Below are 22568 nucleotides of genomic sequence, written 5' to 3' on the forward strand. Positions count from 1 at the left end.
TGCAAATGTAAACAGATTTGGATTGGTGTTTCCAAATTAACAGAGGACATGTATAATCGGTTCACGTTGCCATATGTATAATCCTATTTGTATAATCGGGTTTTACGTATTACATATATAAACCGATTGTTTCCTTTCATACAATTTTTTCATTCATTCCATTATTTTGTAGGATGCATTTAGCACATGCATCAAGCCTTTAAACCCCTAAGCGACCCTAGTGGACGAGTTATAGTTTCATGAGGGTTTACATAGACGTCTACCCACAAAACCTATACAAAAACTTCTAAAGCCATCAATCTTCCTCTGAAGACGATACACGATCCATGAAGTCCGAATCATCCTCCGGGATTTCTTCTACCAAGAAGTGATAGCTTGCATCAAATGTGAATGCTTCCCCCTTTTCCTCCAAGTAGCGCGCTTTCACGACTTCGTGCTACAAAAACACAAAAACAAACTTACATTTTTTAGTGGTGTTTCATTAGAAGAAAAAACAACATGGGTTACGTAAAACAAACCACAAAAATACTTACAAAATGTTCAATGGACAAGTTGAAGGGGCGAGTGTTAAAAATCCGAGGTTGGATAGCTAAATAAGCAAGTATCGCGTTTTCGATGACTAGGTGCCTCTCATGGACTTGTTGAACACTTCTTCCATTTGGATTTCCAAATTCTTGGCTAAATTTTTTGTGTACCCTAGCCCAAAAGGTTACGGAATCCACCCTTACGGAGGATTGACGTCTAACTCGAGTTTCCGCGTACCATGCTTTGGTGATTTCCAAATCTTCGTTTGAATCAAATGATGCCATTTCTTGTATGTGGAGGTATGAAATGAGTAGTTGTGGAGTATATGAAGTGAGGGGGAATAAAATGATCAATTTTGAGGCAAATGGGGTCCACGGGTGAGGTCTCTATTTATAGAGAAAGTCCCTAACAACTATTTTTTTTGAAAAACGTGAAATAATTTGGTATAATCGGTCTTCTAGAAGGTACATATAACCCGATTGTGTTTTAATGCCACCAGGAATCGGTCTTTTTTGTGACCAACATAAACCGATTAAAGACATGTAAAAATTTTGAATTTTCACTGAAACTAATCGGTTTATATATATTCATAAGTGACCCGATTCTATCTTGAAAAACATACAGGAAAAATAGCTGGAACAATCGGTTTATATATATGCATATGTGATCCGATTCTAGCTTGAAAAACATACAGGAAAAATAGCTTGCACGATCGGTTTATGTTGACATATCGAGTAGACCGATTGTTGCAACACATAACTAAAATTAAAACTTCAAGTGCATTAAGTTGAACAAACCTTAAAAGAGTGTTAAGAACTTAAAAGAGTTGAACAGATATCATCCAAAATACAAACCTTAAAAGAGTATTAAGAACTTAAAACATCCACAAGTCTTATAAACCTAAACTTTTAATATCTAAAACTTAAACGTAAAAACTTAAAGTGCAGGAGCACCAGCATAAGCAGCAGCAGCACCACCATCAGCAGGAGCACCAGCATCAGCACCATCAGGAGCAGCAGCTTGTGCTTGAGCCATTTGTTCCCATATACCTTCCATTTCTGCATGGAGCTCCCTCTCAGCTGAAATCATGTTTCTCTTCATCCCAGTGAACCTCATGACATCATAAAGCTCCTCCAGTGCAAGCTTTTCAATCAATGCGAGGGCTTGTTCAAGATGGGTCTCACGCCCATAGGCAAACTTATAGAGGCTTCTTTATGGCACTCGTTGTGGTCTCCTAAGGATGTCCTCCAATGTGATCTCTTGAGAGTAAAACGCTAGGTGTGAGAAGTCCATATCTACATAAAACCAAAAAAAAAAAAACTAGTCAACAATCGGTACATAATCATACAAATGTAATCCGATTCTCACTAAAACATACAGCCTGTGAAACATCCATAATTGGTTTATGTGGTACATATGTAAAATCCGATTATTAAAAGGAATCTGAAGAGTCAAACATAATCGGTAAATTATCAGGCACATAAAACCCGATTATGGGATCGCATAATTAAAAGGAAAAAATGTTTCCAAAATCGGATTATTCTAAAGCACTTATAAACCGGTTCTGGTGATGTATTTTCATATTTCGTTTCTACCCTAAAGTTGGTTGATGTTAATCATCATATAAACCGATTATTGTGCATGCTCTTCATGACGGAAACCAAAACCCAGAATCGGTTTATTCGATATGTTAACATAAACCGATTCTGGATGTAATGAGAGATTTTGATTTTCGAAATTTGAAGATTTAAACATGCAAATCAATCAAAAAATGCAAATCATAGAATGGGTTAATGGAGATTTACCTTTTTCTTGGTTGGATCGAAGATCTTGGAGAAGAGGATGAAGATTTTCTTTGATTAGGGTTTTGAGAATTTGGAAATATTAGGAAGAAAATAGAAAGTTTTTTAGGTTTAGTTTTTTGGTTTTTTTTTTGATTCACTAAAAATGGAAAGATTGGTATTTATATGAGATTGTTTTAGGAATTAATGTGGGGGTAAATTAGTATTTTTTAGAAGTTTGGGTGCCCAGAGTAATTTGGTGGTGTGGGAATGAAAATTTGATAGGCCCAAATTAAGTGCTATAGGCCCCAATTTAGCCAGGTTTCATATAAGATGGACATGATTTTTTTTTTTATATAAGAAAAGAAGAAACTAGCTAAAGCTTGTACAAAATAGGTGGGAGTCTATGATTCTCAGACGTACTGTCTTGAGAGTCATTTGAGAGTCTCCATTCTCCATTTTGAAAACTCAAATCTCCTCTAAGTTGTTGTAGTAAGTTTTGGATCTCATATCCTTTTCACTGCCTATAGTTATTATAATTTGAACTTAATTTTGCTAAATTTAAAGCCATGGAGTTTTGGTTTGAGTTTATGGTGATCCACTCCGTTATTCCAAAATAAGTAGTTGATCTAGTGTTCAGTTTGAATCTTTTATGCATCTGCTCAGCATGAAGTTTTATTGCCAGCTTGATGAATTTGCAAGAGTTTGATTTTATCTCTATCCTGCTTCCCATCTCTGCTCCCCAATCAAAAGTCTTCTGAGCTTCTATCTGAGATATCTTTATATTGCTCCCTTGGAGGTGCCCAATGCCTCTTGCCCCCTGTGCACTCTCCTGCGAAATCATATAGAGTTAAACCAATTCCATAACAGTTGAAATGAGCATTAACGTGAACTGCAATATTTAGCTTAAGAGTAAAAATAGGTGGTGGAAGCCACTGTATTCTAAATTCAATAAAAAAAATTTCAGCAGCATGTTTATTATAGCTTATATGCATGAAATTTTTCTTGTCTTTGCCCTTAATTGCTTGTCTAGTATTCATGTAGTGCTTAATGTCTTTTGCTACATTCTTAGCTGTGTTTGTGGTTTTCTTGAAACTAACATTACACCTTTCTTTCCAGACATGTCATAGAACAGTGATGCAAAGTTCAGCCCATTCTTTGGTATCTTTCAGGTTTCTTTTTTCCTCTAAGAGGTTTGTTATCCAAAGGTGCAAATCTATGTATCTTCCATAAAAAATTCTAGGATTAATTCTTACCTCTATCCAGACATCATAATAAGAGGACAATTCATAAAGAGATGAGTTAGAGCCTCCCTTTGGCAATTGCATATATTGCAGATATCTTCAATGTAGGTGAGATGTTCCCTACTTTTGCTCATGTTGGAAGGATGTTATAAGTTGCCTTCCAGGGGATTAGTCTAATTGAAGGGTTTGTGTTCAGTTTCCAAACTATGTTCCAATCTTTATTCCTTACTTGGTGAGTATTTCTGTTCTTTGTTAGCTCTTTGTATAAAGTTCTGACAGTGAAATTCCCATCTCTGGTAAGTGGCCAGATTACTTCATATTCATGATGACTATGAATCTCAGTATTTAGAATCAGATTTTCTATATCATTGTTGAAGATATCAGTTATGAGCTCCTCATTCCATTGAATATTGTTGACTATTAAGTCACTTACTCTTTGGATATTTTCATTGCAGTGAGGTGGTTTGATTAGAGGTGCATTTTGATTTAGGAACCAGTTATCAGACCAGATGTATATCTTGTTGCCTTTGCCCATTTTCCAAGTGCTTATGTTTTGGATTTTTTTGGATACCTTTCCAGGCCCATGAGTCAGTGGGTTTTGGTTTGGTAGGAATATGCATAATATCTTCCTCGGGGAAATATTTTTCCTGTATAACTTGTGTTCCTAGAGTATCAGGTTGTTTCATCATTTTCCAGCCTATGTTAGAGATCATGGCATTATTAAAATTTTCAAGGTTCATAAAACCTAAGCCTCATTCTTCTTTGTCTCTACAGATATCTATCCAAGCTTTTAGATATATTCCTTTACTCTTACCTTCTTCTTTTACCCAAAATAAATTTCTCTGAATCTTGTTCATTTCTCCAATTGTGGATTTTGGTATTTTGAAAGTGCTCATTTGATAGTTAGCCAGAGTGGAGGTTACATGTTTTATCATGACCATTTTTCCAGCTGGGTTAATAGTTTTTCCTTTCCGGCCAGCTAGTCTTCCCTTTAAACTCACAATTATTAGATAAAAAGACTTTACTTTAGACTTGTTTGTGAATAGGGGGAACCCAGGTACTTATCAGTTAGAGGAATTGGTTCAATCTCCATTAGAACAATGATTTCTTGAACCATTTTCTTAGATGTTGTTGGAAGAATTGCTAAAAATATCCTGCAAAACAATCATAAAACCAAATAAACAAAAATGTTATGGTTGAGTCACGACCAGGTCGCTCTCTTTAAGATCTTTCGCGGCTTTGCCTAAAATTGTGCAAGCAGTTCTTCCATGTCGCGTCGTCCTTAGGATAAAACTGCCGAGTTCAATCTCTTACACAATCACTCTTGCACGATGAGAGGATGCGAAACTTTTACACTTCATTCTTGCTCAGAAACTCTCTTAGAAAAACGATCGCACCCGTGTTTTTATTTCTTGAAAAATCATTTTTCTTTTAAACTCAAAAGACATAAAAGTGAAAAGCTCTCACCCTAGAGAAAATCTGTTTCAACAACTCTCTAAATTCCTTTTCATCAAAAACTGATTTATAATAGTGAAAGAATTAAATAAGATTACATTTAATGGATTAATAAGTTGTTAATTAGCATCATTAACCAGTTTAACAAAAAATGGTTTTTTGACATTAAAAAACGAAATAAATTTATTTTTTAAAGGAAGAATAAATGTCACAATTAAACCATTTAAATGAGACACTAATTTATTGGAAATAAATAATGTTTTTAAAACATATATTCCCAACAATCTCCCACTTATATTTTTCAAAACATTGAGAAAGATCATCTATATAGTGATGTGCATAAGTAAAGGTATCTTTTGATTTTGAACCTTTACATAGTGTTAGACTCTCTAAAAATCTGACCATAAAGTGAACGTACGTCTTTGAACTCTAGGAGATAAAAATATTGTCGAACACACACAAAACTATACTAGCGTAAAGTCTAAAGCCAGCACATTACAACCCTGTGCTTGATCCCGGTTTAATGAATGATCTAGAGAACTGTCCATATTCTCATAGAAAGCGGCCACACTTTCACATCCATATAGGTGAGTCTATAGCTAAGTACCCCACTCTAAATAGAGATATAAACATCATTAAGAGTTTTAGAAACAAAAACTCAACCTTAACTCGCTTTAGGATATCATGCGTGGGATGAATTCTCAAAAGCATGATTCTGTGTTTACATATATTATCAATGACTTAGCCCCATTTGAACCTACATTTTGGGATCTCCATTCGTAGGTAGGGATTACCTTTTGAACCTACTTCTGGAATCTTGAGTTATAGGTTGGATATCCATCACGAACAACTATGTTCGTATCATTTGTGAATCGTTATTCCCTTTGAACCTATTTCTAGGTGGGTATCCATCACAAATGACTCAATTCTCAATGGGCATCACCATCATCCCATAAGATGTATTCACACCTTCTTATTAATCCTTTCGTCAAAGGATCAACGGTAACTCTTTTCAGACCATATATAATTCATTCTCATAGTATCAAAAATGCTTTCTATCACCTTATATGTCAACTCTACCGTTGTAATTAACGGTTCTCAACTCTTGCAATAGCCGCGGTACTATCACATTGGACTAATACGCATGTTCTTCTTCTATCTTGTAGAGGATTGAATCGCTCCATCCCGTAGAGGATTCATCTGAAAGTATTTCCAATCAGTTTCACAATATCCATAAAGGATTTCCGCAAACATTTAGATAATGTATTTCTAGGTGTAAGATGCGTTTGAAACACCTCATAACCTTCTCAAAATTTTACCAATTTTCCATACTAGGATTGGTAAATCTGAATATAAAACCCCCACTGTGGAAGCAATATATTACACCCCCACTATAAAAAGAAATATATAGTCAATCACGTAGCAAAGAAACATACCAAGCTATCATACTCATGTCACAATCTCAAAAGCATTAGCATTAAACCAAATGAGTGAAAACTAGTTTATAGTCAGACTATATATATTTCTGTCTCTTTTACATTTCTATTTCCATTTCTATTTTCATTGAAATGAAATAGATCCAAAGAAAGAAAAAATTCATTTCAAAAAAAAACATACACCATCTTCACTCAAGTCTTTCATACCAACTAAGTATATATGTTCTTAATTTCATTTTCATCCTATACATACAAAACAAGAGTATTGTGCATTTCACTTTCATCAATTCGGAAATCATTCGAATGAATCAAGTAAACAATTTATTTTATTTTTCTTAAATTATTTTAAAGTCGTTTTCAGAATATAAATGATAACTATTCTAACTTATATGCTTTCTTTTATTGTAGAAACTACACAGTTTTCCATGCTTGGTTTACATAGATTCTCATCTTTAACTTACATAAAAGTATATATTTCTACTTATGAACAAATCATACATCATAGAATCAACATCAACAAAAAAAGCATGCAAGTTATTTAGCGACATGAATGCATGTGTCAACAATTTTCTGTTTGCTTGTCTAAAAACAATAGGCTTATAAAAACTTTTTGCCAAAGATTTAATTTTTTTGAAGAACAAAGTTACCCTCTATAAGAAATTATTTTCCAAATTTTAAGCAACAAAATATTCATGACTAAAATTTAGTCTCACTGTATATGTTTTTCCAGGTTCATTCTTAGTGAATTACTTGTCACCTTCATTTTTCTAGTTCCTCTAATTTAAATCAAAGTTGGTAAAACATAGGTTATGGACTCAAACAAGAATTTCAAAACAATATCCAAAGATCCCAAAAAATTGTGAAATACTAATGAACCAATGATCTAAACCCAAAACGTTTTGCACAATATAGAGAAAAAATTCAAACAATTTTCTTGAAAGCAACATTGTGTAATTCACTACTCAAAAATAATATTTGATACCAAGACAAGTTACTCGAAGCATCTTGATAAAATTGTCAATATTTTATTTCATCCAATACCATTGCAAGCTGCGTAAGATTTGAAAGTGTACATGATTTATGAGTTAGATAAGATTACATACATGTTACTCAAAAAATTCACCAAGTTTATAAGAAAATATAGCATGCTCATATTCATCACTAACTCATTGATTTCTTAAAAGCATGACAAAATCTCATTTTCAAATATTTAAAATTCAATTCATGTTATGATAAAATTGTCATATTATATTCAAACATTTTATCTATAACCTATCATTTGCAGTGCAATGATCAAATTCAACAAATTTCTAATCTCAATCTTGTTAAAAACAAGATAGGCGGAAACTAGAATTCTTTCTCATTTCGAAGTATGAACATCTTTAACAAGATTTTTCTGCCCAAAGTAAACTTTGAGATCGTACCAATACCGAAAATCGTAGTGATGTGAGTATATCTCAACACCACTTTCTTTCAAAATGATTCGGTTCAACTTTTGAACCATAACCTATCAAAACAAACATAGAGTAAAACACCAATATATATCAACCTCTCACTGTATCCACAATTCACATTAACTTGGCTTGAAAAGTGTTGTTAATAACATTTGATATCCTTGCAATGTCGTGCAAGAATAGCAAATAACTTCATAATCAACATTATGTTCATTTCTTGGTGAGAGTTGGTTTTCACATTTGTTTTGACTAGGTTTCTAATTATTTCGGTTTTGGGTTCGTATAAAATTCCATCTCATAAGTTCCAAACTTATATGAGTCACATGTTTATTTTCATACACAATAGTTCTGAATATCTTGTTTCCCTAAAATTTATTCTAAGATTGAACAATCAATTTATTCAATTTAGAATGCCATTATTTAATCACTACAATAACTACAAATAATTTTATCAAACATACCTCAATTGCTTTTAAAGCTCAATTGGTTGTAAACCATTGTCCATTCTTTGCGTACCAACAAAGAAATCAGCAAATCCATTGCTCCACGCATCGATTAATCTCCCGCAATTTTTATTTCATTGGAAAATAAAAACTTGCTCAAGTAAGTGAATTTGCACCTGTCACAACCAATTACATGTGAGCATTTGAAACCAAAAATAAGTAATTTATGCACTTACATAATTACTTTAAAAACAATCAAAATATAGTACTCCAAGTTTCTCTTTAGTGTCAAACAAAGATTCAAAGTTATCTAGTTATAAAATCGTACATTTCTTTATAACTTTCTACTAAGCATATTATCAAAAACATATGGTGCATTAGTTTGATTTCTAACAACAAGAGTATAAATAAATGAAAATCCAAACAGATTTTTAATGTAATTTATTACATTTCTTCAATTTCAAGTATCATGTCTTATATTTTGAACAAACATACACAACGATTTTGAAATCAACGCATTTCTCAAACTAAAAATCCAAAAGAAAAACTTCAAATTGGGTTTGGAAGATTATATCCTCATCTATAAATTTCAGTTTACACGAATCCAAATTATCTAAACAAAGATTAGGAAAAACGAATTCAATCAAGATTAAATTTCTGCCCGTCAGAATTTTTTTCAGATAAATTGTGCAGTTTTCTAAAATACTTGTCGGGCTACAAAAATTCTGAAAATTTACAGGGATGATCCTCATGATGTCTAATATACTATATTAAAATTTCAAGACCCAATTCGGTTTCGTTAAAGAGACAAACATAAAACTCTATAACATGTCAAAAACGTTCGTGTATGTTCAGCAATATTTTTTTATGCTAAAAATTCATGAAAACATATCAACCATTTTACAATCCTAATCCATAACATAAAAAACTCTAGGTATCAGGTTACCTAAAATCTCATGCATCATTTTTCAATCGTCAAAGAAAAATTATACCGATTATAGTTCTACTTATCGCATTTCAGCAATCATTTTCTTTTGATATCTGTGGCAGAATAGACGTCTTAAAGTTGTTGGAACAATTGCTGAAAATAGCCTGCAAAACAATCATAAAACCAAATAAACAAAAATGTTATGGCTGAGTCACGACCAGGTCGCTCTCTTTAAGACGTTTCGCAGCTCTGCCCAAGATTGTGCAAGTAGTTCTTCCATGTCGCGTCGTCTCCAGGATAAAACAGCCGAGTTCAATCTCTTACACAATCACTCTTGTACGATGAGAGGATGCGAAACTTTTACACTTCATTCTTGCTCAGAAGCTCTCTTAGAAAAACTAAGGATGATCGCACCCGTGTTTTTCTTTCTTGAAAAATCATTGTTCTTTTAAACTCAAAAGACATAAAAATGAAAAGCTCTCACCCTAGAGAAAATATGTTTCAACAACTCTCTAAATTATTTTTCATCAAAAACTGATTTATAATAGTGAAAGAATTAAATAAGATTACATTGAATGCATTAATAAGTTGTTAATTAGCATCATTAACCAGTTCAACAAAAAATAGTTTTTTTGACATTAAAAACGAAAGGAAGAATAAATTTCACAATTAAACCATTTAAATGAGACACTAATTTATTGGAAATAAATAATGTTTTTAAAACATATATTCCCAACAGATGTGTTTTTGCTATAAAAAAATCCCTGATTTTGCCAGATTTATCATGACCAGAGCAAGAGCTAAAACTTTCAAAAATATGAAGGATATTTTGAGATTCTTCTCTGTTAGCTTTGCAGAAGATGATGCAATCATCTGCAAAGAGAAGGTGACTCACAGGTGGAGCCTTTTTTACAGTTTTTATGCCATGTATTTTTCCTTTGTTCTCAACATCTAAGAGGGTTATGGATAAAACCTCCATACATAGTATGAAAAGGTATGGAGAAATTGGGTCTCCTTGTCTCAGCCCTCTAGTAGGCTTAAAGAACTCACAAGGAACACCTTTTAACAGAATAGCAAGGTTTGTGGTAGATATGCATTGCATTACTAAGTTACACCAGTTTAAGGAAAATCCCATTTTAGTTAAGACATCTATAAGGAAGTTCCATTCTACTCTGTCAAATGCTTTTGACATATCAATTTTCAGTCCCATCCATCTCTGATTATCCCTTCTTGTTCTCATATTGTGTATTATTTCATGAGCAACCATAGTGTTGTCATTTATATATCTTCCGGGGATAAAAGAAGACTGATATGGTGAGATAATGTTATGGAGAAGTGGTTTCATCCTTTTAGCCATTAGCTTAGATAAAATCTAATAAGTGGTTTTGCAAAGAGCTATTGGTATAAAATCCACTGGAGAGCTTGGGAATTGAACTTTGGGAATGAGAGAGATGAATGTGGAGTTCATTTCCTTTAACATGTATCCAGAGATGAAATTTTTTTGCACCATCTTTATGAGGTCAGGTTCAATGGTTTCCCGGTTATCTTGAAAGAAATTTGGAGGGAAACCATTTGGCCCTGGAGCCTTGTTCCCTTCCATTTCAAAGAGAGCACTTTTGATTTCCTAAGGCATAGGAGTTTCAAGGAGTTTTTTGTTATCTTCCTCACTGATAACTTTAGAGATTAGATTTATCATTTCCATGTTGAGAGTTGGATTGGAAGTGGTTGCTATTTCCTTGAAATGATCTGTGAAGCAACTTGATATAAAAGTTATGTCATGAGCCATTTCCCATTTTTACTTTTCATAGTGTCCACCATATTTCTTCTGTATCTAGTTCTGGAAGAGTTGTGAAAAAAAGTGGTGTTCCTATCACCCAAATTGGCAGTGTTGTTGCTACTCTTTGTTTTACAAAAATCTTCCTCAATATCTTTCCATCGGCTCGGGGTTGTCTCTAGTCTCTTTATGGTAGTAGGGCATCTATTAATGTCTTTAGAAGTTGTTTCAATCTCTCTTTTTATAGTATGAATTCTGTGTTTGATGTTGCCAAACACATTTTTGTTCCATTTTTTTAAAGATATCTTTGACATTGTATAAGTCTTTTCCATAGAATAGCCAACAGAACCAGATAGGTTGTTATCCCATGCCTCCATTATTAGTTTTTTGCAGTCTGGATGTTCCATCCATCCCCCAAAATATTTAAATGGATAAGCTCCATCCTTCCAGCCAGGGTTGGTTTTTAGGATGATGGGGTAGTGATCTGAACCTCTGGCAACAAGATGAAATAAAGTTGTTTGTGGGAACAACTATATCCATTCATCATTGCATAAGGCTCTATCCAGCCTTTCTTCAACTATGTCATTGTCCATTCTTTGGTTATACCATTTGAATGGATACCCTGTGAATCCAATATCTTGGACTCTCATGTTAGATATTACATCATCAAAAATTAAAGCTTCATTTTTGTCAAAGGGTCTAAGCCCCTTTTTCTCTTAATTAGTAAGAATAACATTCAAATCTCCTATTATCATCCACGGAATTTTAATTTTGTCAGCTAATTTCATGACATGATTCCAAGATTTTAACTTATTAGAATATGGACTGCCATAGAAAGCAGTGACCAAGTAACTTTTAGTGGTGGTATTATCCATGGTTACAACATTTATAATGTTGTTTTCATGGTTTTGTATGGTTACATTCACGTTGTTTTTCCATATCATAGCCATTCACCCTGCTTGTCCCCTTGGAGGTACAAGCCAATAGTTCTGCACATTTAGTTTCCTAAGAATAATATGCATATTTTTATTTTGCTGTTTAGTTTCTAAAAGGCAAAGGATATCTGGATTTTCAAAATCCAGCAGATCTTTCAGATAATCCTGGGTTCTTTTTTGTCCCAAACCGTTACAGTTTCTGGTGTTGATGGTGGATTTTAGTTCAGGGCTAAAATTGTAAAACCAAATTTAATGCGTTGACATCCTGCAAAGGGTAAAGCCGTTTAATAATGCACTGACATCATGCAAAGGGTAAAGGCGTTTGATAAGTGATGAGTAACTCTTCACTATATTTATTCGAAGCAATTCAATAAATACACAAATTCACCCAGAATGGTGCACGCAGCAACAATCCCAAATATTCTGTGAATTTTAGCATTATTAATCAATGCATGATTTTCCTAGTATTTCCTGTGTTGTTCCTAGCCTAACTCTCATTATTAGCATGGCATGACGACTGAGTGTTCACACTCAGCAGAGTAACATGAATCTCCAAGTGCCAATTTTGGGATATGCACGAAATACCCGTACAGGCTGCATCACTCTCTGACAAAGAGAATTTCGAATCGACGCGAAACAGCTCGATCGAATGTATTTAATTTCCTTAAAGGAAATCTAGACTGTCCGTATCAGTCTCAGAAACAATCACGACCGCGCAAGTCTCAGAAACAATCACGGCCAATCTGAACCCTGAACCCTGAAGCCTAGCCAAAGCCTAACAGGAGCAGGCGTTCACCGAGATGACCGCCGGCGGGCCAACTTATGCCCCAGCCGGTCGAACACCACGCCATACTTCCCAGCGCACCAAACGCCAACCCTAAAATAAGGTGGCCGTGCTGCTGTGGAAGAAAGCTCGATCGAGCATGGACTGTCCAAAATAGTCTTAAAACAATCACGACCATCCAACTTCGCCAGCCTAGTTGGACGGATTAGATCATTCCATGAATGATCAGAGAAGTGCTAACGCACACGTTAGCGGACCCACTCCTCAACTACCCGATTAGTTTTCTCACGGCAAAGCCATGGAGCAATGAACGTTTGCTCGAAACATGGCTGGCGTGATGCTTTAAAGGGTCGCGGAAATTCCACTAACATCTTAAAACGATCACAACCATCCAACTTAGCCAACATATTTGGATGGCTTAGATCGAGCCTAGGACCATCAGGAAGGTGCACACATGTTCACCGTCAACCCAACGTGGGCCCCATACGGTCGGTCTCTCAAAAGGAGAAGCATAGCTCGCCAAACCGTTTGGCCAAAGTCACGCGTGCATGACTATTTAAAAACCCTAATTAGGGTTTGCGGCAATGCATATCTGTCGTAGTTCGATCGCGTCCTTCCATCTTCGCCAGCCTAAACGGAGGGTGTAGATATAGACTCAAGAGGTCCCAAGGATGTTGACGTGATCACCGCGGGCTTACCTGTGCGTGTGACCGACCGGCCTAGGCGAACATGGCCAAGCGCCTCAAAACGCACGCCCGAAGGTGGCATGCCACGCGTCCTTCAATCCTTTGCGGCAATGGATTTCTGTCGCAAATCGATCACGACCACTCATCTTTGCCGGTCAAATTGAGCGGCCTAGATTGAATATTTGTGAAACCGAGAGGAGTAGACATGCTCGCCGGCAGGCTGTCTACACGCATGCCCGGTCGGTCCCACCAAAATTAACGCCCATGCTTGAGTTCGATCAAGCCAAAGAGGTATGCTTGCGCACCTCTTGAAAACCCTAAAATTCCATCAACGGTCGCGAATATATACCGTAAACCATCTCGTCCGTCCAACTTTGCCAGCTTGGTCGGACAACCTAGGTTAAAGACTAGGCAACCAATAAAGCATCTCGAAGATCACTGTCCGCCACTCTGCCACAGGGAGTGATCGGCCGGGGGATGGCTCACCCGTGTGGCCTCCAAACGATCACTCGAAGATGGTTGGACGTGATGTTGTTTTAAGACGCTTAAGCCGCGACTTATTCGGTTAAGCTTTGAAACAATGATACTTCATACATATTGATTGTTTTCGATGCATTACATGCATCGAGCATACACGATATTTCATAAATATCGATTCCTTAAATAACTTAGTTATTTAACTTAATAGCACCGTATGTTATTTCCTGCAGTGGGTCCCACGATTCGCTCATTCGAGACTTCAAGCATGTCACAAACTGGGGGATACTTACTGGGGTATTGGTCTGGCGCGTGCAACGTGCCATTACAAGAACGTGTCAGGAAAAGGTGTACGGTTAACAATGATGAGGAAAGTTGGAAAAGGTGTGATCGTGTGACAATCACCACTCCTACACGACCCCACTACTCCATCACTTCACCTCCTCCATTTCCTACGAGATGAGGGTTGCGCTCAATGACTTGTATAAATAGTTCCTTCACCTATTTCCAAACAACACAGAAAAACCAAGTATTGTCACAGTATCCAGAAAAAACACCTAGAAATGATTGCTTTCATTGTGCAAGCCAGTTCATCATTCTGATACAAGTCATAAACAGCCAACACCTTCACAATCTCAACACCTTCTTCGCTTCCCTCCCTAAGATCAATCCCATCTCCTTCACTTTGTGACCGAAACAAGTCTGAAACGACCATTTCTTGATTTAAGCCAAAATTGTATAGATTGATCTCTCGAATCAAAAGCACTCCCGTGCAGTGCATTTGTTTAGGGTTTAGATTCGTTTCTCATCCACACACCCAAATTTCCCAAAAACAGTGGAAACAGTTTTCACCCATAAACAATTGGCGACCACATTGGGAGATTAATCTCTCGGTTGTGAAGTCAATTTCTTCAATACCCAATCCCATTTGGCTGATTTCAAAATGGATGGTCTTAGGACTTCCCCAACAACTTCAGATCCCGGTCGAAGTTCCTTCAATGAAGATGCCACTTTTCCCAACGGTATATCTGGTGGTGTAACCAGAAGAATCCCAACATTGATCGAGTTAGCACGGGTGCAGGATATTCACACGAAGAACTTGGACCTGATCAAAGAAACAATAAACGGCATACTCGATCTCCTCATCAAGATGACATCAGATACGAGCGGTTCTCCTGTCACAGATATTTCTATACTGGGGATGATCATCGCAACGATCCTCCTCAATACAATAGTTTCACTATGAACCAGAGGCCGGTGGACCAGGAAGTAGCTTTTCTAGTAGAAAGTTTATGCGAACTTTTACACCTCTCGAAGAATCAGCGGGCGGAGATGTTTGCTGCGATCAACCAGGTAGTCCTAGACGTGCATTTAACTCCTTTGAGTCCAGAAGCCTCGAAAACACCAAAGATGTCTGTGAATTATGTCACATTTACAGAAGAAGACATGATGGCGGAAGAAGGTCACAACCGGGCCCTACACGTTACTGCATGCATCAAGGATTCAGATTTCAAAAGGGATCTCATCGACACGGGAGCATCTTCGAATGTGATTACTCTCAAGACACTCAGGACGGCCAAGGTTCGCCCAAGCAAGATCATGCGACAGCCTACCACGATGATAGACTTTGAAGGGAACCAAACCAACACATACGGGTATGTCAATCTGAATTTATCTGTAGGGCCCATCCAATCAAAGGTTAAATTCGAAGTTATAAAAAAGGAGCCAGACTACCATATGATACTGGGGAGACCATGGCTTCATGAAAATAGGATCGTCCCCTCGACGTATCACCAATGCCTGAAGACTATGCTGAATATAGAATTCATTCGTATTCCTGCATTATTATCTCTTTACGCACCAATATGTTGTGCTTGTTTGAACCAAGAGAAGCTTTGCGGGGAGAATCAGACAAGGTTCATTGCACCTCACTCCCCACGTGGGCGTCAATCCAGGAACAAGACCGACTTGCATCATTAAAGGATAAGACCCACGATGCATCTTTGCTGACAAGGCGTACCAATTCTTCTTCATCATGTGAAGACACGACCCACGCTCATACTAAGAGGAAGCGAACTTTTGTGACGAGCCATGATCAGAAAGGGAAAACCGTGTACCGACGCTGATGTTAGCAATTATCAGGGGAGACTGTTACCCAGTCTCTCCGCCCAACGGAATGCTACAACAACGACGAGCCGCAAGAAGAAGTGCTAGATGCTCCACGACAGCTGCAAGATGGCACCAACTCCACAACTGATGAGCTCGAAATCGTTAACATCGGGAATGAGGAATCTCCTAGGCCTATCCCCATCAGCTCAACCTTGTATACGGATGAATGCACGAAGCCCGTGGAACTTCTCAAAGAGTACCATGACATATTCGCTTGGACGTATGAAGAAATGCCCGGTTTAGATGAAAAATTGGTTACCCATCATCTACATGTCATACCTGGATCCAAGCCGGTTAAACAGTCTCCGAGGCAGTTCAGGCAAGAGAAAAATGGACAAATCATGTGCTGCGTGGATTTCAGAGACTTGAACAAATGCTGCCCCAAAGATGATTTTCCTCTACCTAACATCGACATGTTAGTGGATGCCACCAGCGGAAACGGTGTCTCTCCTTCATGGATGGATATAGTGGCTACAATCATATAAGAATGTATGCGCATGACGCGAGTAAGACATCTTTTCGAACTCCTCTCGGAATTTTTTATTATATTGTAATGCCATTTGGTTAATGCCGGTGCAATTTATCAACGCGCTATGACGACAATCTTCCACGACATGATGCATAAGCAAGTTGAAGACTACGTGGATGATATAGTAGTCAAATCAAAAAATCGAGCGTCCCACACAGGAGTCTTGCGACAAGTGTTCGAAAGGTGACTGCTAAGGGAATCAAAGTGGACCCGTCCAAGACCCAAGCTATCCTCACGATGCCGCCTCCGCGAACTGTGAAGGAACTCCAAGGCTTCATTGGCAAGGTGAACTACATTCGACGTTTTATACCTGGTCTATCCCAACTTTTTGCTTCATTCACCCTCTTGCTGAAGAAAGGAGCAAGTTTCGTCTGGACCGCACTACAACAGGAAGCGTTTCGGAAGATTCAACGAATATTGTCATCTCCAAATCATCATAAAGGGTTCTCCTATTATGTCATCCGTACGAGAGTGAGTGCGGGACATATTTAGATCTATTGAAGCCGACACCTCAAGGGAGCAGCCTCAAGAAGATAGCGATGTCCGCAACATCAATGAGAGACGCTTTCAGAATTTCGTCTCCCGTAGAAGAAGTAGTTGCGTTACCAAAGGAGATTGCACCTGGGACTTAAGAGGTACATACATATTCTCCATGAAAAGAGCTTCATCATATTTGCAGAGCCTATTAGTTAAGTCATTCGCATGAAGGAACTTCCCTACTTCTCAAAGACACGATCCAAAGATGATAATGACAAATAAGTGTGACTGGGGACTGCTTAGCACTGCCCATCTCAAAGATGCTGAATTTAGAGAGATGCAAGCATGCTATCATTATGATTCCAAGATGTCCAAAGACGAGGATATACTCAAGAGAGCAGACATATTGTCAAAGACCAGCGATATTCCTGGATGTCTATGAAACGCAACGCTAAAGACTTCCTCATGAACCCAGCGTGACAACATCTATCAAGTCGAAGGCTCAGTGGATACTCTTGGGAAGGGGACTGTCTCCCTCTTTTTCATTCCATGAGGCAACATCAAGAAGCTATCGGTTTCATCATTAGCTTCTCCCTCTAATAACGAGACAAGCTCTACCACTATATGAAGACCGCCAAGTTCGTGCCCGTAGCTATCACGCCTATTTCTGCCAGTCTCTTCTGATCACAGCTGCAGCTAAGAACCATTGTTCGTTTTTTGATACCAGTACCGAGCTTCACCATAGCAACAACCACTACGGACAGAGTCAAAGACTTCTTCAACACAAGAGATATGGTCAATCAAGGAGCATGTAATTCATAAGGGAAAATTAAACTGAAGAAGAAGCCGCTTCAACGCTCTCTCCGGGAGCCGCCCTTCAGAAGACGCTTCAACGCTCTCTCCGGGAGCCGCCCTTCAGAAGATGATTCAACGCTCTCCAGGATCCGCCTTCGACGTTAGCTCCAGAAGCTGCTTCAACACTCTCTCCAGGATCCGCGTCGACGTTCGCCCCAGAAGCTGCTTCAGCGCTCTCTTCAGGAGCCGCCTCGACGTTCGCTTTAGAAGCCGCTTCAACACGCTTTCCGAAGCTTCATCACCATTCTCTTTGGGAGCTGCTTCAACATCTTTTCCAGAAATTGCTTCAGCGGCCTTTTAAGATATTACTCATGATAGGGCTCGTCCTCATCAGAGTCGGGGATTACGACATCGTCATGAATAGTTTGAGAATCCAACCAACCATATGCCTAATCTACCTGGGGCCAACCGACATCATGCTAGGGGAACGCTTACCTGGACGCCTCTTGAACGTGACATGCTCCAAGGACAGGACGACCCATCTCTCCTGGTAACATCTAATTTTGTCTCATAAGTTTTATCTTTATTTGTCACCATCTAATGCCTACCCCACAATAGTGCAACCATTTCATGCTAGGCAGGGGACTTAATGTTGATGGTGGATTTTAGTTCAGGGCTAAAATTGTAAAACCAAATTTAATGCGCTGACATCCTGCAAAGGGTAAAGCCGTTTGATAATGCGCTGACATCCTGCAAAGGGTAAAGACGTTTGATAAGTGATGAGTACCTCTTCACTTTATTTATTCGAAGCAATTCAATAAATACACAAAATTCACCCAGAATGGTGCACGCAGCAACAATCCCAAATATTCTGTGAATTTTAGCATTATTAATTAATGCATGATTTTCCTAGTATTTCCTGTGTTGTTCCTAGCCGAACTCTCATTATTAGCATGGCACGATGACTGAGTGTTCACACTCAGCAGAGTAACATGAATCTCCAAGTGCCAATTCTGGGACATGCACGAAATACCCGTACAGGCTGCATCACTCTCAGACAAAGAGAATTTCGAATTGACGCGAAACAACTCGATCGAATGTATTTAATTTCCTTAAAGGAAATCTGGACTGTCCTTATCAGTCTCAGAAAAAATCACGGCCGCGCAAGTCTCAGAAAAAATCACGGCCAATCTGAACCCTGAACCCTGAAGCCTAGCCAAAGCCTAACAGGAGCAGGCGTTCACCATGATGACCACCGGCGGGACAACTTATGCCCCAGCCGGTCGAACACCACGCCATACTTCCCAGCGCACCAAACGCCAACCCTAAAATAAGGTGGTCGCGCTGATGTGGAAGAAAGCTCGATCGAGCATGGACTGTCCAAAACAGTCTTAAAACAATCACGACCATCCAACTTCGCCATCCTAGTTGGAAGGATTAGATCATCCCATGAATGATCAGAGAAGTGCTAACGCACACGTTAGCGGACCCACTCCTCAACTACCCGATTGGTTTTCTCACGGCAAAGCCATGGAGCAATGAACGTTTGCTCGAAACATTGCTGGCGTGATGCTTTAAAGGGTCGCGGAAATTCCACTAACATCTTAAAACGATCACAACCATCCAACTTAACCAACATATTTGGATGGATTAGATCGAGCCTAGGACCATCAGGAAGGTGCACACATGTTCACCGTCAACCCAACGTGGGCCCCATACGATCGGTCTCTCCAAAGAAGAAGCATAGCTCGCCAAACCGTTTGGGTAAAGTCACGCGTGCATGACTATTTAAAAACCCTAATTAGGGTTTGCGGCAATGCATATCTGTCGTAGTTCGATCGCGTCCTTCCATCTTCGCCAGCCTAAACGGAGGGTGTAGATATAGACTCAAGAGGTCCCAAGGATGTTGATGTGATCACCGCGGGCTCACCTGTGCGTGTGACCGACCAGCCTAGGAGAACATGGCCAAGCGCCTCAAAACGCACGCCCGAAGGTGGCATGCCACGCGTCCTTCAATCCTTTGCGGCAATGGATTTCTGTCGCAAATCGATCACGACCACTCATCTTTGCCGGTCAAATTGAGCGGCCTAGATCGAATATTTGTGAAACCGAGAGGAGTAGACATGCTCGCCGGCAGGCCGTCTACACGCATGCCCGGTCGGTCCCACCAAAATTAACGCCCATGCTTGAGTTCGATCAAGCCCAAGAAGTATGCTTGCACACCTCTTGAAAACCCTAAAATTCCATCAACGGTCGAGAATATATACCGTAAACCATCTCGTCCGTCCAACTTTGCCAGCTTGGTCGGACAACCTAGGTTAAAGTCTAGGAAACCAATGAAGCATCTCGATGATCACTGTCCGCCACTCTGCCACAGGGAGTGATCGGCCGGGGGATGGCTCACCCGTGCGGCCTCCAAACGATCACTCGAAGATGGTTGGACGTGATGTTGTTTAAAGACGCTTAATCCGCGACTTATTCGGTTAAGATTTAAAACAATGATGCTTCATACATATTGATTGTTTTCGATGCATTACATGCATCGAGCATACACGATATTTCATAAATATCGATTCCTTAAATAACTTAGTTATTTAACTTAATAGCACCGTATGCTATTTCCTGCGGTGGGTCCCACGATTCGCTCATTCGAGACGTCAAGCATGTCACAAACTGGGGGATACTTACTGGGGTATTGGTCTGGCGGTTTACAGCGTTCAGCGTGCAACGTGCCATTACAAGAACGTGTCAGGAAAAGGTGGACGGTTAACAATGATGAGGAAAGTGGGCAAAGGTGTGATCGTGTGACAATCACCACTCCTACACGACCCCACTACTCCATCACTTCACCTCCTCCATATCCTACGAGATGAGGGTTTTGCTCAATGACTTGTATAATTAGGTCCTTCACCTATTTCCAAACAACACAGAAAAACCAAGTATTGTCACAGTATCCAGAAAACACCTAGAAATGATTGCTTTCATTGTGCAAGACAGTTCATCATTCTGATACAAGTCATAAACAACCAACACCTTTACAATCTCAACACCTTCTTCGCTTCCCTCCCTAAGATCAACCCCATCTTCTTCACTTTGTGACCGAAGCAAGTCTGAAACGGCCATTTCTTGATTTAGGCCAGAATTGTATAGATTGATCTCTTGAATCAAAAGCACTCCCGTGCAGTGCATTTGTTTAGGGTTTAGATTCGTTTCTTATCCACACACCCAAATTTACCAAAAACAGTGGAAACATTTTTCACCCATAAACAATTGGCGACCACAGTGGGAGATTAATCTCTCGGTTGTGAAGTCAATTCTTCAATACCCAATCCCATTTGGATGATTTCAAAATGGTTGGTCTGAGGACTTCCCCAACAACTTCAGATCACGGTCGAAGTTCTTTCAATGAAGATGCCACTTTTACCAACGGTATATCTGGTGGTGTAACCAGAAGAATCCCAACATTGATCGAGTTAGCACGGGTGCAGGAGATTCACACGAAGAACTTGGACCTTATCAAAGAAACAATAAACGGCATACTCGATCTCCTCATCAAGATGACATCAGATATGAGCGGTTCTCCCGTCACAGAGATTTTTATACTGGGGACTGATCATCGCAACGATCCTCCTCAAGACAATAGTTTCACTATGAACCAGAGGCCGGTGGACCAGGAAGTAGCTTCTCTAGTAGAAAGTTTATGCGAACTTTTACACCTCTCGAAGAATCAGCGTGCGGAGATGTTTGCTGCGATCAACCAGATAGTCCTAGACGTGCATTTAACTCCTTTGAGTCCAGAAGCCTCGAAAACACCAAAGATGTCTGTGAATTATGTCACATTTACAGAAGAAGACATGATGGCGGAAGAAGGTCACAACCGGGCCCTACACGTTACTGCATGCATCAAGGATTCAGATTTCAAAAGGGATCTCATCGACACGGGAGCATCTTCGAATGTGATTACTCTCAAGACACTCAGGACGGACAAGGTTCTCCCAAGCAAGATCGTGCGACAGCCTACCACGATGACAGACTTTGAAGGGAACCAAACCAACACATACGGGTATGTCAATCTGAATTTATCTGTAGGGCCCATCCAATCAAAGGTTAAATTCGAAGTTATAAAAAAGGAGCCATACTACCATATGATACTGGGGAGACCATGGATTCATGACAATAGGATCGTCCCCTCGACGTATCACCAATGCCTGAAGACTATGCTGAATAAAGAAGTCATTCGTATTCCTGCATTATTATCTCTTTACGCACCAATATGTTGTGCTTGTTTGAACCAAGAGAAGCTCTGCGGGGAGAATCAGACAAGGTTCATTGCACCCCACTCCCCACGTGGGCGTCAATCTAGGAAGAAGACCGTCTTGTATCATTAAAGGATAAGACCAACGATGCATCTTTTCTGACAAGGCGTACCAATTCCTCTTCATCATGTGAAGACACGACCCACGCTCATACTAGGACCATCGGGAAGGTTCACACATGTTCACCGTCAACCCAACGTTGGCTCCGTACGATCGGTCTCTCCAAAGGAGAAGCATAGCTCTCCAAACCGTTTGGACAAAGTCACGCGTGCGTGACTATTTGAAAACCCTAATTAGGGTTTGCGGCAATGCATATATGTCGTAGTTTGATCGCGTCCATCCATCTTCGCTAGCCTAAAC

This window comes from Papaver somniferum, chromosome 5, assembly GCF_003573695.1.
Source record: "Papaver somniferum cultivar HN1 chromosome 5, ASM357369v1, whole genome shotgun sequence".
NCBI lineage: Eukaryota > Viridiplantae > Streptophyta > Magnoliopsida > Ranunculales > Papaveraceae > Papaver > Papaver somniferum.